The 17882-nt window shown below is 32.7% G+C and overlaps 1 pseudogene; it reads right to left on the bottom strand.

The window, feature by feature from the left end:
• Window positions 1-629: 629 nt before the first annotated feature.
• LOC121391400 lies at window positions 630-7316 on the bottom strand (annotated as a pseudogene).
• Between the last annotated feature and the right edge of the window lie 10566 nt (window positions 7317-17882).

Below are 17882 nucleotides of genomic sequence, written 5' to 3'. Positions count from 1 at the left end.
TTTGAAGTATCTTTTGTATTGATAGGCTACTCGTATTGAAAGAGTTAATAGTTGGAGAGATTTTCAGACAAAAGGACCAAAGAAGACAAAAAAAGTATTTGGATACAAACTCCGAAACATAAACAAGAAACAAGGACATAAAGTGGTCATGGAAACACACACACACACACACACACCACATGCACCACACATACTGACACAATACCCCTTCGTCTTTTTATTATGATATCATTGACCAGGTCATTTATTTTAACAAATTGTACTAAACTATAACCAGTGTTAACTACTCATAATTATAATTATAGGGACATCCTCTTGTCTAATGTCAGCCATTACAGGATTGTTATATAGTCCCTGGAAACATGATGACCATTTATATTATCATCCTCTTAAAGAAGTGAAGGATTGCCTACAATTGGTTATCTACTCTAGATTGTAGCATAGATAATCAACTCTGTCACCCACAATAGCATATCACACATCATAGTGTAAACTTAGAGGTCATCACACCTCTTTATGACTCGAACATTCTCAATACATTTATTTGTTTTCATAAAATCTCATATATTGTCAACATGTATTATACTATACATTGCCATATAAATCATTGAATCAGTTGAGACAGTTGCCTTCCAGCTCATTGAACATATCCCATTGATGCTAATTGTTTTGTTAATCTTTGTTATTTTTGGAAGAGCATCTTCACGTGCTTGCTTCATTAAACGCTATGAAAATAACACACATTATATTATTAGCACAGCTATTTATAGTAATAGTTACTATTTATAGAAATTTAGTAGACAATACTAGACATAGCTGATTTCTATTTTTAGCAGTGTTACTATATATAGTACAATAGTCTTACCAACAATTGTTTTTTCCTTTGATAATAAACCTTAGATTTAGCTATTCGTTTCTGTTCCAACCTTTCCATTACATCCTAAAGAGACAAAAACCAGATAGTTGCTATGGACAACAAAGCTATCAAATGTTACGATAAATGATTCACAAGATTAAATAAAACCAAAAGAATTCAATAACACAATTATCCTGTAATTAATTTGAAAATACTAACTTCATAAACACTAACTAGAACTAATAAAACTGTATAGTTACCAGCTGTTGTCTGTGGAAGACTAATATATAGAATGCTAGAAATATAAGTAGAGAAGGAAGCTAGTGAGAAGGTTTGAGCATAGTCGGTCATACTCATCTCTTAGTGTAGAGATAACAAGATTCACTGGTTGCTATGTCAACAGTTTAAAGATACAGTTTAATTCATATGTTGCTCTTGAAAGTTGTATGCAGTAAGTTAGAATAAAAACGTAACACACAGCACACAAAATAATGTATGACCACCTGGTACATCATATGTGTTTCACTGTGACCTTTGTAATGAATGTGATTTGTTACTCATGTAGAGTACTTTTAAGTAATTTTTACACAACAACACAATAATATAATAACATTGGTAAAAACACCTTAACATAATTACCAGAAGAAGTGGGTGTGGTTTACTAAATTCAAACACTAGAGAGAATTAGGTGGTGGTTTACTAAAACAGGCATACATTACTAAAATATACAACAATGTTGTGTCAAAGGTGTTTCCTCAGTAACCAGTTACAATACCAGAGGAGTGAATAGATTTAAAACACAATCGCTATCCACGAGGAATTAGCACACACGCAAAGCACAAAACCAGCTAAGCATGTGACTCTACCTCGTATCATGTAACAAACATGCTATTATCACATTATAAACATTACCTTGTATTTCCAGCCAACCTCATGCGATAATCGCCCTAAGTCACAAAACTTAAAGAAAGAGAATCAAAACAATAGATTAATTAAGAAAAGAGTTATTTACTTTTCTGCCTGGTTTAAGTCGAAGAACCCTCAAAGCTTGAGGTACAACTACTCTCTTTTTCTTGAAGTATTTCGGGGGAATGCCTTCATACACCTAATAAAATCAATATCATCACCAGACCACTGCCTAATTACATACCTCAAGCCTTCCTAAAGCAGCTGCACCTCTCTTTGTTTTATGTGGCAACATACCCCTCACTGTCCGCCAAAATATTTACCAGGAGCTCTGAAATGGATGGGTCCACGAGATGGCTTTACATTACATCTCAAACGAAGAAACTTGAGGATTTAACTAAAGGGAAAAGTGTGGCCAACATGAGAGCAACAACAGTTACATACAAAGACTCACATTTGTTTCTATAGAAACTACCGCTATATTAATATTTTCACAACGAACTATGACAATTTTCTGACCTGTAACAAGATGATAAATATTCATATAACATGGTTGCCATTTCATTACACTAAACTACATAGTTTCATATTAATAACGACACTTACCATTTAATAACTGCTTTGCTACTATAGATGCCAGTCGACCTAGTAGATGACCCCTTTACCATCAATAATAACTAACTATTAATAAATAGAAATACGTATTACATTTTAATCAACTTATAAAACTCAATTTATTGTTCACAATATCATCTAAGTTAAAATATATAAAACTTCATAAACGGACTTACCTCTTGAAAACCCATTTTCCACTACCCTAGACATGTGCTTTCAAGTTCACGCATGCGCAATCTATCACTTCCAAAAATTAAACATGGCGTCTCAGACTAAACATAGCAGAAAAGGGAGTGGGGCAAACCTCGGAAGAAGGAAAAGATTGTTATTGTAGAAAAATATGGACCTTGAGTTGCAGGATGTATCAAAATCTATTTTAAGATCAAATTTAGAGTTAGAAAGTGCATGTGAAGATAGAAGAACTCACCAACAACTGGATGCTTTGCAACATCCAGAAATGCTTGCCACACAAGAGCTAGTTAATATGTTGACTGCAAGAAAGGTACCCTTACCAGTATGTGAAGATGGATCACAAAGTCGTGAAACATTAATAAACCTGTTTTGGAAACATGTCCTTCCACGACCTCAGAGACACCCACATAATCAATACAATAGACATCACAGGAGTCATCAGAACTTGTCAGTAAATAACAAAAAGTCTGTGATTGGGAAGTAATGGAATGGGAACCTGAGAAGATGGTGGACATGGAAAAACAAGAAAAGAGTTCTGATATATCCAGTTCTAAATTACCACAGACAAGAAAAAGGTAATTTTCTTGTCTTTCTCTCATAACATAGGTCCCATCTTTGTAACTAAGGTTATAATAGTGTAGTTGAGACAAGTTTGACTGGTGGTGACCTTACTGGAGGACTTAACTAAGAGTTGAGGCTTTTATAGAAAATCTTTAATCAACAAAAAATAAACAGTAGATCGATCAAGATAAAGTAATAAAGAGACATTGTTAATGATAAGAATAGATAAGAATAGAATAGTTTTATAAAAAAAACAAATAAAGTGCCATATCTGGTAGATTACGATAGATAAAATTTCAAATCATGGAATGTTTGAAAATTTAAATAATGTTATATAAAAAACAAACCATGTGTCTTGCATGCATTTATAATTGTCTGACACGGCTACAATTTTTAACTCTCCAGTCACACTCTTTTGTCACAACAATTATAACACATTGACATTTCTGCACACATAAGCTTACTTTATCATGTGACTACATGTTTACATGTTAATACATATAATTAACAGACATATATCATTTTTGCAATCTTTTAAGTTATTTTTGTTTTTAGAAAATCAAGTCAAGATACTTTAATTACAGTCTCCTCACCTCCGCTAAAAAAACATCATTACCTGCTCCAATCATTACTCCTCTGGCAGTTTCTATGGCAACTAGTAACACTCCAGTACGAAAACTCAAGCGACCAACTATAAATAAAGCAACTGTTTCTGTAAATAAAATTATGAAAACTAGTAGTCAAATTTAAATTAAGAATTAAAATTTTAGTAATGTTATAGCTGCTTTATTAAAATCACTTCATGTTTCTTAGTAGTACACTACAAGTTTGTTCACTTATTTTTTCATCTGTATAATAATTACTGTTTTTATAAAAGTTAAAGTACACTAATATAAACAAAAAAGAGGAGGTTATTATACAAATTTTTATTGGGAGTGGTGTATTGAATTAAGTGAAAGAGTGATTGAATTGAATTGAAAAAAGTTAATTTCCCTAATTTTCCCCTAAACCAAACAAGACTCTGAATTTAATGGATCATGGGATCATTTATTAAACACTTGTATCACCACTACTACCAATAATATACTGCTTTGGTTGTCTACTACTTCCCTGTTCTACATCAACAGCCTCCATTTGGTATTCCTGTAAAACTGGAAGCTCAGTTGAAGAAAGATTTCTTTCCTCTTCATCAATTATTTGAGATCTGATATTCTGTCTACGTCTTAAACCACTATGATAGATTCTGTAGGTAGCACTTCTATGGCCATTTGATTATATTCATCACTAGCAAGTGGACTGTCTTGAGTTGAATGTGTATCAATGGGCAAATCTTTCTCAGGTTAATAGTGACTCTATAAATGGAATCTCATCGATTTCATCTTCAGCTTTATCAGTGTCTGATTCTAGTTGAGCAAGTAACTCCCCCTCAAGATTTACTGCAGGTTCTTCATTCAAAATGATTTCTGGTGTCACTTGGACTACATCTTGTACTTCATATGGTTGAGTGTTATACAATGTGTCTAGTTGAGCTCTTTGTGATGTGTGGCGAGTGGGATTGCCCTGTAATGGATGTAAGAAATAGTTATATCTTTTCAAAAACATTTGCATTGACCAGCTCTGCTTTTTCAGGATATTCAACTATGGGTTTAGTCAATCCAGTGACCATTATTTTTGGTGTGGTTATTCTCGCTATCACTAGCCTCATTGTCATCCTCATTCTTGTTTTCATCCTCATTCTCATTTCCATTGGTTTTGGTTTCAGTCTCTTTCTGTGTCTTTTTTTTCATCATCTTTTGGCGTATAAAGAATAGGAAATATGTATGTATTAGCAACTGTAAATGCAAGAAAGAGTGGCCATAACTTGAAACACCAACTCAAAATAAACCATATACCACCATACACAGACCAGTACTCAGCAACTGATACCAGAGTGAGACGAAGTAAGATACGTTGAAAGGTATGGAATATTTGCCAAGGAACCAACTGAACTAGTAGCCCCTTAACTTCATGAGGTGTATGTATTAACCAGGTTTGTGTAACTGGTAATACTAGAGTGATGAAACAACCTAGAGAAGGAAAGGACATTAACAAAAAATTTGTAAACAATTAACACTAAATTCAGTATACAACTTTATTACATACAATAGTATTGATACAATATATTAGATATATAGATAATACATAATTTATATTGCTCTAATCAAATATAGTGAACTAATATTAATATAATGTACTATGTTATTTAGTGTAGTACATTATGTTCAAATTTCTAGCATTCCAATTAATAAATAATAACAGTTGTTCATGATACTAGTATTGTTAATTATTAGTACTACACTGTTGTTAATTACTAATACTAGAATTGTTAATAATATTATTGTTTTTACTAATACTAGAATTGTTAATATTACTAGTACTATCATTGTTAATTGCTAGGGATATTAGAAACTTACAACAACCTACAATGGTTACTTACATGCCAAAGATCGCTGGAGTAATCGAAAAAACCATAACAAGTAATAAAACCACAATGCAGGCAGTTTTAATTCTTGTATTGTCTCTCTCTCCATAATGACATATCACTATGAAGTTTAAAGACGGCAATAAGTGCTAATATAGCACACACAAGTAGTTTTGTTAATGTTCTAGAAAGTCCTTGTTGAGTTACACTTTGCTGCCAAACAGGTCGATAGATTTTTATCATAAGGACAAATATATGTACATAGAGCCAACAACAGCTAATAGAGGAAATAAGAACACAGATCCATATGATAAAGTAGAGGACGTGGGTGTAGTTATCTGTACTGAGTGTTTTGTATGAGTTCATAACGGACAAGAGAGGAGACTAGACCAACAATAGCTACAAAGAGTATTGATATACTGGTGTGTGTGTCACGATATGTTGCAATGAGAAGAATGACTTTGAAGATACGCAAGATTGGTCTGTCACCTAAATCAGCACGTGAAGGAACTAGTAAAGAAAAGAAACAGCCGTAATAAAAATACAAATACAGAATTTTAAACTCTGAAATGTGCAGGATATCTTGTTAAGAATGATTTGACATCAACATCATTGATATAAAGGTTGTTTAATACAATTATTAGTATGGAATTAGAACTAATTTATATTATTAATATTATAACAAATATGGTGTGTGTATGTATTGTGTGTAAACAATGTATTATATTATGACTAACTGTAATAATACAATATTTTTAATAGCTTCAGTGTTCCAGTACAAAAGATAATTGTTTAACTCAACATATTTATTATATATACACTATTCATATCGTCATAAGACTATAGTGGTATAGTTTTAAGAGGGACTTTAGTCTACACACATAGAGAAGCTTTATATTGCAATACTAACAATAACTTGTATGCATATTGAATGGTACATGTTATGATCTAGCTTTAATGTGCCATACTACTAAAACTAACATGTGGGAGAGAAAGAATAACAAATTACGCGAACCATGCAGCAATACAGGGCATAGATACAGTTTACTTAGTAATATAAACGCATACCATTAACATATACAGTCGTTCAATTTCCGGGATTACGTCAAAGAGGGTTGTACAAAAAAAATGTAGGTAATACTAATTAAAATAGTAAACAAAGCTATCAATTCGTTATTAACCACGTGTAATGTCTAAGATGAATACATTGTGTGTAATTATGACTCAAAAACGTAAGATTTACAGGCAATAACTGGCGTATTGATATCATATTACTTACGTGGAAGATAGAAGATATCACGAAGAATTCGTGAAAGAAGATTGAAGGCTTTTGACATGGCTAGTAGCCATATAATAGGATAAAAAAAAAAACCACATCTTCCCCATTGAAAACTTACTTGACGATTGCGCATGCGCGGGCTTATCTAAAATTAAGGAAACATATTGGTTTTTCAGGTTTTTTTTTATTTTTAGTATAACATGTTTTCTAATTTATAATAATATGAAATAAAGTAATTGACCACACACATATATTGTTCATGTATTAGTATAAAGTGACTTTAGTTTTTTCACAACCTACAAAGTTATTGTATAATGACATTGACTGGCCACCTGGTTAGCAAAATGATCCGCCATAACTTCTCTTAATCTTTCAATCTCTTTACGATTTTCTTTGAACTTGTGAGAGTTGATGCTCAAGACGACAAACTCCTTCTTCTTCAACATCATGACCACTAGCCAGTGAAGTAATTGAAGTTCTTGACTGTACATTACCACCTGTTGATATGATATATGAGGATTATCTGATTGTGATCAAATTACAATAGAGTCTATCCATAGTAGACACTTAAGGACATTTTATTATGAGGTATTCTTACTAATTGTAAAGTTTGAAGTATAATGAACACTTGTTAATTATAGCCCTATACTAATACTTTAGTGTATTATACAACCTACTATATTGAGGACACTTGTTCTAGTCCCATACTATACTTTAGTGTATTATACAACCTCTATATTGAGGACACTTGTTCTAGTCCCATACTAATACTTTAGCGTATTATACAACCTCTATATTGAGGACACTTGTTCTAGTCCCATACTAATACTTTAGTGTATTATACAACCTCTATATTGAGGACACTTTACTAGTCCCATACTAAATACTTTAGTCTATTATACAACCTCTATATTGAGGTCACTTGTACTAGTCTCATACTAATACTTTAGTGTATTATACAACCTCTATATTGAGGACACTAGTTCTAGTCCCCTACTAATATTTTAGTGTATTATACAACCTCTATATTGAGGACACTAGTTCTAGTCCCATACTAATACTTTAGTGTATTATACAACCTCTATATTGAGGACACTACTAGTTCTAGTACCCATACTAATACTTTAGTGTATTATATACAACCTCTATATTGAGGACACTTGTTCTAGTCCCATACTAATACTTTAGTGTATTCCCATACAACCTCTATATATTGAGGACACTTGTTCTAGTCCCATACTAATACTTAGTGTATTATACAACCTCTATATTGAGGACACTTGTTCTAGTCCCATACTAATACTTTAGTGTATTATACAACCTCTATATTGAGGACACTCTAGTCCCCACACAATACTTTTACTAATACTTAGTACAACCTCATACTAATACTTTAGTCCCATATATTATACATACTAATACCCTCTATATTGAGGACACTTGTTCTAGTCCCATTATGAGGGTAGAATACAATAGACTATAGTAAGAGAAGGAGCTCATGACCTCATGCAGTCCTATATGGGAATAGAACAAGCATCCTCAATATAGAGGATTGCTTTAATTTAGAGTGACTTCCACATAAGGTTTTCATTATACTTTGTAAATATATATATCTTACCTGATACACCCAGTAATACAGAGACATTAGGATCTCTTCCTTCAAGTATGGAAGATGCTAAAACTAATGAGTGAGTCTAACTCTTCAAGACAAGAAGATAACTGTGTGTATGTGTGTGTGTGTGTGTGTGAGAGAGAGAGAGGAGAGTAGTATTTATTTTGAAATTAAGGACAGGCTATACCTCTTGCGTTAACTGTTGACTAAGTAGACCATCATCACTATAATCACTGACTGGACTGGCTCCTTTGCTCCCTCCCTACAATAATTGAAATTAATAGTCTCAAACCTATATCACTCATAGTCTCAGACTCATACTTATCAATGTCTGCCTTACAAATGTATACCATTCATAGTCTCAGATCCATTCCATTCATATTCTCATACTCATACTTATCAGTCTCAGACTTATATCACCTATAGTCTCAGACCCATACTAAAGTATGAGACTTGTACCTCTAGTTGCTTGTCTTGTAAACCATAGTGCTTTTCCATTAGAGCTTGATTCTGAGAGACTAGCTGTAATGAAATGTTACTATAAATAGTAATCTGTTCTATTTTTAGACTTACATCACCAATTGATGATTTTAAATCAATGACAGTTCCTTGACTGATTTGTAATTCATTGTTCAAAGCTGTCATCATATCCTGTGTGTGTGTGTGTGTGGTGTGTGTGTGGAGAGAGAGAGATTAGAGTAATCATTACAAGATTACACTAGACATTTCATACCGAGCTCTTCAATAGTTGAAGTTCTAATAATCTATTTCTTTTCGTCATTGCTCTGTATTGTTCTTTTAATTTAGCTGTAGCCTCTAGAAATCTTTGTCGATGTCTCTCTCTCATATCACGAAGATCTTGTCGTTGTTTCAATTCAACATCAGATAAAATCTATTAAAATAAATTGGTAAATATAATGTGTTTAGTAATGAGATATTATCAGTAATACAGTGATTATAATAACTAATTAATTACTGATCATAATAACTAATTATTAATATAACTCTTTATATATAATAACTAACTATTAATATAACAATAATACAGGATTTGTTTTTGTCTTTTGTTATTTTATTTTCTCTGTTATTTATTGCTATTTATTTGTTCAAATGAACTTAGTAGACAGAATTCATTAAAATCAAACTCTCCATGCGTGCATGTGTATGACTGTCTGTCTGTCTGTCCTCTCCTCATTCTCTCTCATGTTATTCCAACTACAGACATTACTGATCATTGGATGTACTATAATCTAATTAATTTAATTTCATTTGCTCCAATGAATGGAGGAGGACGACCAGTCTATCAGGTGTACTCACTTGTTGTGTCTTTGCAAATCAATTTTCAATTGTGAATTATCTGAATGTAATGTAACTATTCTTTGATCTTGTCCTTGAAACTCTTTGTCTACAATAGAGAACAAATAAATAAACAGAACAGTTGATGTATTTGATGATAATAGTCTAATAACAACATGTTTTATTTAACAATCACATTGTAAAGATCACACTTGTTATTATAGTACTATATATTATTATAGAGCCTTTGTTATGAACATATAATGTATGCCTATATAAAACTATATTATAGATGAATTATATTACAAATAAAATAAAATGTCAACTTAAAAATGAAGAAGTTAGTAAGAGAGTTCCATTACTTTATTATAATTATTGTAATAATTGGATTGGATTTATTAAGTTTGTGACAATTTGTTTTAACAATTTTAATATTACATGGATAATTATATAAATTGTTAAATTATTAAGATTTAATAAATATTTTAGCTATTTTCGAAAACTACTCTTAATTGACCTAGTAAAGGTACATAATGCTTAACAATAATAATAATATATAATACATAGATAATAGATGCTTAACAATAACTGATAAAATTGTTAAATGATAGTACACTGCTACACTACATTAGTTAATGATATGCTAAATATAATTCATTGATATTAAAGAATTCAATGTTATCAATATTACAATACTTACAGTAACTCTTTCCTCGTCTGCTCTAGTTCAGTATTTGTTGATTTAGTTCACTTAATGTTTCCTCCTACATCAATATAATTCCATTGGTTAGTGAAAACATTGGAGTGTAATTCAGGATTTTTTTTAAACTGTAATGTTCCTCCATTTTGGGCATTACCAAGATAATTTGTTTTAATAATCTGTTCCTAGATAGTAAGTTACTAAATAGTGCTATATGGTATGGGAAGTATGAGTCACTAGTCTAGAAATTCTAATGGTAGTTCCTAGGTCAGTCTAAGTCTGTACATCTAAAAGTTACTATGGTGTTATTAGGTCTGTCTAAGTATAATTTCACCCTTCTCAGCTACTATTTTACCTAGGGTATTTAATACTAAATTTCATATCTAAATTTTACTTGGTATATCTAGGATGGTCATAATACCCTATTTAAAAATTAATTACTAATGGTAGTTACCTAGGCCACTTTTCCAAAGAGATTCATATTAAGCTTTTAATGGTTTTTATACTGTCATTCATAATACTATTGTTTCATAGTTGAGTTACAATTGGGGTTCCTAGGCCTAAAGTTATGTCACCTCTAATTACAAGGATTACAAAGGGCACGCAAATATGAGGCCCATCTGATTACTAAGTATATTGTCATCAAATATGGGTTGTTATGTTGAGGGCCCACAAGGAGTTACCTAGTCCGTCAATATTTTCATATTAGAGCTTATAAGGCCGGTACCAGGCCCGCAAGCCTATTTAATTAAAAAATGGTTTTCCTTCAGCAAATATAATTAAAATTAGATTCCAAACCATTAATTGATTAATGAAATTTACAAGGTTTCTTTAAAGTTTTACCTTAATTTTTTACCCGAATATTTTTGTAAAACCTTGAAAAAAATAAATAAAAATTACCATCATAAATTAAATACTTAATTCTTAAATTTGTTGTTGAAACTCCTTTTTTTAGCTTTTGTTCATTTAAAACCCCATACCAAAAAAAAAAATAATTAAACATATTTGAAATCTTAAAATAAATTAAGCAATTTCTTTTAAAGTCTCAAGTAAGGGAAAATTTTTAATTAGGAAAGGTTTTAGAAATATAAATACCTTTAGGTATTATACAACCTATATGGGTCATTTTTCTAGTATATAATATTTTATTAAAAAATTATTAGGAAATTGAAGCCTCAATATTTAGGATTTTTAACTCTTTTAAGACATTCAAAAATTTCCTAAGGTGTCACAAGAGGGAAAAAGGTTTAAATAATTTAAAACCTTATTAATAATGTAACAAATGTTATAGAAAATCATAAGTTTAGTATACCCTAAACTGGAATAAATATAAAATATTTGTCTCAATTAATACTTAAATTTTTTATTGTGTTATTTAAAGGGGTAAAGACATAAGAAAACAAAAAGTGAAAAAATTAATTTTTCCTAAAGGATTAAACATTCTCAAATGAAGGTTACCAACAAAAAGGACAGAAAACAATTCCTAAAATTAAAAAAAATATAGTTTTCTCATTTTTTAAATAGAATATTTAATTTAAATTGTATATAAAATCCCAATAAATTACCAATTAACAAGGTTGCTCCAAGTTCAAGAAAGTTGGAAACATTTTTTTTTACAAGGGTTAATATTTGGTAATAATTTTAAAAAATAAGGCAAAAATGTAATATTGTGATTTTAAAATTACTGAAAAGGTTTATAGAAATTTGTAATAATCAAGTTTTTTGTAGACATTTCATTTAAGTTTAAAAAACTAAAGGAATGGTTAAACAATGTAAATTATAAAGAAATAATTACTTTATTTAGGGATTTAAAAAGTTCTCAATAATTTATAAAATAATTTAAACTTAAACGTATTAATTAAAGGGTTTATTTAATCCTTTAGTATAAAATTCCCAAAAATTAAGGTTCCCTTATTAAAAAACGTACTTTATAAGTCTTATATATTTATATTATAATGTTTCAAGAAAGTGAGTCCCAACTTAAGGAGTGTAATTGAATCATTGGGCCGGGGTGGCTGTTAAAAGAGGAAAAATAAAGAAAAATGGGATGAACAATTCCAAAAATTTAAGGGTTTCCTTTACAAAATGTTGTCAGAAATTTTAAGTTTTTAATAAATATATTTTTTATAAACAGGGGACCCTACTCATTACGTGGAATATCGTAAACCCCAAGTGGTTTATGATGAATTTGGATTTCAAGGGAATCGTGTTGAGCATTTTTAAAAATTTGAAAGAGGGAAAGAAACAGAGGAGAAAAACCCAAGGAGAAGGAAAAAAAAAAAAAAACAAATACTTGTTGTATATTAAATTTAAAACAAAAACTTTCCAAAAGAATCATTTATTTCTTTGTATGTCACCGCTCTAAAAGGTTGTATTACTTTCCCTTTGTAGTGGTTTTTGCGATAGGTGGAACTTGTTGGGAAATTGACTGACAATAAAAACAAACCTTGTGCCCCTTTGACTTGAATCTTAAATTGTGTATTTACCTTGGATGTCTGATTTCCTTTGGTTTATTTAAAAGTACTTTGATCTTTCTTTTCATTCTTTGCAGCGGAATTGTATTTTCTTTTCATAAAATATAGGGGATTAAAGAACCCTTTGTTTACTTTAATTGCATCATTCCCCCCTCCTATTCTTTCAAAATTACCATTATTTTAAATTTAATTGGCCCTGTTAATTAATCTAAACTATCATTTGTTTTTTTACTGGCCCATTTCCCCCTTTTATAAATTATATTGGTCCTTTTTAAAGGGCTTTAGGAAAATTCCCACTGTGAAAAGCTTATAACCCCAAAAGGGCAAATCCCTTAAAAAAACCCCTTTTTTGGGTTTCCCTTGGGTTTTTAAAGTTTAGGGTGTGGTTTTTGGGAATGATAGTCGAGGATGAGGGGGGGAACAACAAATACCCTTAGTTTGGGGATTGGTAATCTGGGAAAGTTGTTGCGGAAAGAAAAATTCGAAGATTTCGAATGGACAATTTTATTTAAGGGGCTAGAACGGGTTACCACTTTGTTGAATTACAGCGAAAATAACCATTTGTAGGGTCTTAAACCACAATTACCCTTTATTAAGGTTATGAGAGTTCTCTTTGTCATAGTATTTGAAAAAGAAAACGCCCTAAAAAGGAAACTCAAACTTTATGTTTATAGATTTCAAAATTAGGCATGGCAATTTTAAATCATAAATTGTGCCCTTTAAATATTGTTAATAAATAACAGCCTTTTGGTTCTTACATGGCTTTAATAATGGAATTAAAAAATTGGGCCCACCAAAGAGGCTTGGCCATTTCAGAGGGAGTTTGGGTTTAGGCGAAATTATTTCCCATTGAGAAAAAAAAAAGGTTAATCTTTATAGTTGTAAAGACCCGAAAAGTCTAGTTAATTGTATTCAAAGGAGGTTATAATAATTATTTAAATTGATAAATGAAATTGAGATATTATAGGAAAAAACCCATATTCATTCCCTTAATTTTAAAGCAAATGCTTTGGGCAGTAAATTAATTAAAAATGGATGGAAAGGGACATAGAAAAATTTTCCCGGCAAGAAACTTTACCAAACAATTTTCCGGCAAATACTTATGAAATAAAGTTGTTGCAACAACTTACAAATATTTCAATTTTCACAAAAGGTTTAAACAAAATGCTGAAAAAGGTTTAAAGACTTCAATAAGCCTGTTTAAACTTTAAATAATGATTGAGTTTTTTTTTCCTAGATTATATTTAAATGAAATTTTCTTTAGAGAAAACACAAAAATAGGTTTGTCGTTAATAGGCTTAAGGGTTCCCATCCATTAAAAAACAAATAAGGAGCCAGAAAAATGATCAATTTTATATTGTCGTTTATCATCAATGATAAGTTTAAATGTTCCCCAGTTTTCAAGGGCCCTAACGTTAATTAAGCTTTCCTTAATATTTCTGCAGGGTGGACCAAAAGGCATCCGCTTCTTACCAGGGCCCTGTAAGAATGGATTGTCCAAAGCCAAAAAGGGATTTCTTTAAAAGGAGTATGAATTATTTCCAAATTAAACGTAAAATAAATAATTTATAATTTTTAAAATTCCCTTTAGTTTTCTTTTTAACTTTTTAAGAGATTAGTGTGTTAATTTCTTCATCAAGGTATTAAAAATTATACGGCAATAGCCCTTTAATGAAAATCTACTTTTTAAATAAATCCTAACCCACAACCACCAAACAAAAACTTTTTTACAACCAGGGGGTTTCCCCCGGGGGGGGGGGGGGGGGGGGGGGGGGGTTTTTCCCTTTTTGGGGGGGGGGGGGGGGGGGGGGGGGGGGTTTTTGGGGGGGGGGCGAAAAAAACCCCCCTTGGGGGGGGGGTTTTTGGGGGGGGGGGGGGGGGGGAAAAGGGGGGGGGGGGGGGGGGGGGGGGGGGGGCGCTTTCGTTTGGGGGGGGGGGGGGGCGGGTGGGGTTTTTGGGGGGGGGGGGGGGGGGCCCCGGCGGGGGGGGGGGCCCCCTTTTTTTTTGGGGGGGGGGGGGGGGGGGGCGGTGGGGTGGGGGGGGGGGGGGGTTTTGGGGTTTTTAAAAATTTTTTTGTTGGGGGGCAAACATTTTCAAAATGGGTTTTAATCAAGACTATCACACTATTTTTGTCTGATTCGGCTACAAAGAACCTTAATGTACAAATAAATCAAAAATTTTATTTAAAAAAACCCTTGTATGTTTGCCCAAACGATTCCTACTCGCTCACCCACTCAGGCTTCCACTTAGGCTCCAGGATTCCCTGCTATTGCTAGCTGGGACCGCCACCTGGCTTGGTAACCCTCGTCCGAAGACGAGGTAATCCTGGCTGGAGCATCGCCCTAACTTAAAACCAGCCGTACGGGATTCCAGCTCTTAGGGAATGTCGCATTCAGGAACCGGGAACCACAAATACACCAGCCTCATCTCGTTTAAAGGGAGACTACCAGCCCTATCCTAGTCGGCCTTTCGGATACTCCGTAGAGTATGCTGGTAACCATCTCAGAGGTCTGATGCATTGCAGAACGCTGGCCCACAACACACTGGCACTCATGACTGTTCAAGTTTCTTTTTATATGTACTTACGATTTTGTCTTCAGCCTCTTGTGGGGCGGCACCTTGTACGGTTATGAATCTTATTAACGGCAACTATGAATATGATTACTAGTATCGATGAACAGAAAACTATCAAAACAAAAACTATACTTTTAACGGCCAAGAATAAAACTAGTCCTACTTAAACAAACTAGAACAACACTACTAATTATAATAATTTTTATCATATTTTAATTTTATAGGGGCTTAAGAAATACCTAAACACTCTTCTTCATTATCTTTTTGTTGCTTCTATCTAAATTTATAACAACTCCTTTAGTTCCTCGAGTGCTCCAGCTTTGGATAACTTTCTCCAGCTAATGGCTGCTGACTTACCTTGTTGTAGCTATGATTAGCTAATTACTATATAGGGTCAACCTAAGACTGTCTATATAACAAAAATGGACATTCATAATTTTATGCCTCAATTTTATAAGAAGTGGTGGCATAATTTCAAGCTTTTAAAAAAGTGCAATGTAAAAATATAGTACATCAAGAGAAACCAGGTAAATAATAAATTATAAGTAAAAAGTTAAAAATACCAGTTAAACAGATTTTGGATATAATAAATCTATATTATCAGTCACAACGAGGGACAGAGGTCAACTCTCTTCTGGAGGTGGAGATAAAGAAAGAAGTTAGGCTTCATTTTATCCCTCTTATTTTGCAGTAGGTGTAAGATCTTCAGGTAGTTCTAATATTAACTTCTCAATTGTACACTGATCTTGTGAAGGGACAATGTCCTGATCTTTGGTAGTTTGTTAATCCCTTTGTCGTTATGATGTCCATATGCGGTTGAATGACCTGAAATCATTTTCTTCAGACTGACCATATAGTATACAGATATATGTGTATACTATATGGTAGTCATAGTATTAACCTCATCTGTTAGGTAGTCCATTGTAGTGAGACATATAATTTTATTCCACAAATACACATATACAGTTTGCACATGCATGGTCAGTATAAAAAGTGGGTGGGGCTCAACTGAGAAACTAGACTACTGCTTCTATGGTCCGTATTACAGGATTTCCATATCATTGTACTGTGTGTGGTTAACAAATGCAACATCTATAATTGACAGAGTTCTATAAGCTATATGTACACCAGTACATGTATAATATAGTGATGTAAAAGTTAATGATGAATATTATATTGAAGTGGGAGAGAAAGGAGTGTTGTAAAACATGAATTATGCCTGTACTATTCATCACAAATTTCAAACATTTTAAATCTTAAGCTGTTTTCAACTAATTCCAGCTCAGATCATCACGTTGTAAGGTACTCTGCAATCTCTTCATTCGTCGCAATACTTGAAGACTCTCTGGTTGTAAAGGACCAGTTCTCTCATATCCCTCGTCTCCAGAACTACCTCCATAATATGAAACTCTATCCTTTTTTGATTTGACTGTCGTTATAATTTCCACTTCTCCATTCTGAGGAACAGACACGGAAGTTTGAGTACGAGGATGACCACTTTTAGGAGTGGTGAGTTGTCTTTTTCCTGTAGCCTTCTCTCCTTGAGTAATTTCTTTACAATTTGTATCTGCTCCATCTTGTCTTCTAGTTTATTGACAACTTGACTAAGTTCTGTTTTCTAAATCATTACATATTTCAGCAGATGAAGAGAGTGAACATTGTCAGCTGATTGCTGTTTCTGTAATAGCTGAGCCAATTCTTGATGCTCACTAGACAAGAATAAATGGATGAATGAATGGAATGTCAATGCTATGAGGATGGATGGATGGATGGATATGTCAATGGATGAATGAAGTAGTAAATGAGTCAAGAATGGACATATCAAATTGGACAGAGAGAGAGAGAAAGTGACTTACAAAGTTTAATCGACCAAATTCTGCTTCAAGTGCCAACAATAGTCTTTCCAATTCATCACTTGAGGGACCATTAATGGTTGCTGGTCTCTTCTTTGCTCCTCCCTTGTTTGCAGGAGTGGTTTTCTTTCTTATCCCACCACTAACACCTATATTAGCTGCTTGAGCTCCACAGAGAATAGGGCTATGGTTCTTCATAAGAGAGAGAACTTTCTGATAATTAGCAGTTACAGAATGTGAAGGACCAGTAGACTAGAAAAGAATTTAGAATACTCTCCGTCATTTCATATGTCCATTCTACCATCCATCCCATCCCATTCATTCTTACTTTGCCTACAACAAAAGGTACATCCTTCATATTGAGATGATAATGTATTCCAGGTACTGGTTTATGATGACATAGCACAGGAGGTGGTTCCTTTCTCTTTCTGACAGCAGTCTTCTTCCTTCGTTCACAAGGTAGACGATTTTCAGTTCGAACTAGAACCTGTTATAATTAAAGG

The sequence above is a fragment of the Gigantopelta aegis genome, unplaced genomic scaffold (genome assembly GCF_016097555.1).
Source record: "Gigantopelta aegis isolate Gae_Host unplaced genomic scaffold, Gae_host_genome ctg2316_pilon_pilon:::debris, whole genome shotgun sequence".
Taxonomy (NCBI): Eukaryota; Metazoa; Mollusca; class Gastropoda; order Neomphalida; family Peltospiridae; genus Gigantopelta; species Gigantopelta aegis.
This window is presented reverse-complemented; position numbering and strand designations above follow the sequence as displayed.